The sequence below is a fragment of the Penaeus monodon genome, chromosome 20 (assembly GCF_015228065.2).
Source record: "Penaeus monodon isolate SGIC_2016 chromosome 20, NSTDA_Pmon_1, whole genome shotgun sequence".
Lineage (NCBI taxonomy): Eukaryota > Metazoa > Arthropoda > Malacostraca > Decapoda > Penaeidae > Penaeus > Penaeus monodon.
In genome coordinates, this window is record NC_051405.1 from 21,691,177 (window position 1) to 21,691,865 (window position 689).

General features: G+C 40.6%; 1 protein-coding gene across 1 annotated transcript in view; it reads right to left on the bottom strand.

Annotated features, from left to right (window-relative positions):
- LOC119585947 (zinc finger RNA-binding protein-like) overlaps window positions 1-689 on the bottom strand; it is a gene marked incomplete in the record, with an annotated part of 31,027 nt that overhangs the window by 8,507 nt on the left and 21,831 nt on the right.

The following is a 689-nucleotide window of genomic DNA, read 5'->3' on the forward strand; positions in this document are numbered from 1 at the left end:
GCATTTTTAATCATGATATGCCAGCTAAGACTGCACTAGATCTGTGTTCCCAGGGGTGGTGGAGATTGGGTCAGGTGTGGCCAATGGGCAACTCTTCCCCTCTGCAGTACAAGAGAGCCACAATGTTCATGCCTGGTCTCAAGGCACAGACTTAACTGAAAAGTATGGCACAGTTTAGAATGAGTTCAAAACTGGCTGTAAAGGAACTTTTTAGAAAAGTAATTCTCTTGTCCAGTGTCTCTTTATGTGGCCCTTTTCTTCATATTCTCTGATAATGACCATCAAGACAGAGAGGGGAAAGTTATCATTTAGTGAACCAGGGGCCAGCAATGGTTGATTTACAAAAAAACTTGATCTCCCACACTTTGGTCACAAAACAGGGCCCACTAAGGTGTCTTACCAGAATGTTGCTTTCACTGTGTCCCCTGGTCTCTATGTTAAGCAGTATAAAGAGGCCAGTCTTTGCAGCATTTTCATCACAAAATGAGACCTGCATAATTGCATTGTGAAATTTACACTCTTTAGTAATATGTGATGAAAACCTTGACTTCCCCTGGTTAGACAAGTCTTTCAATGAATAATGAGTTATATTCTGTCAAGCTGAATGAGAGGACAGGAAAAAGGGAAATTGACAAATAAAGTTGGAAGAGGAGTGACAAATAATAAAGTGTGTCAACAAGATCAGTATC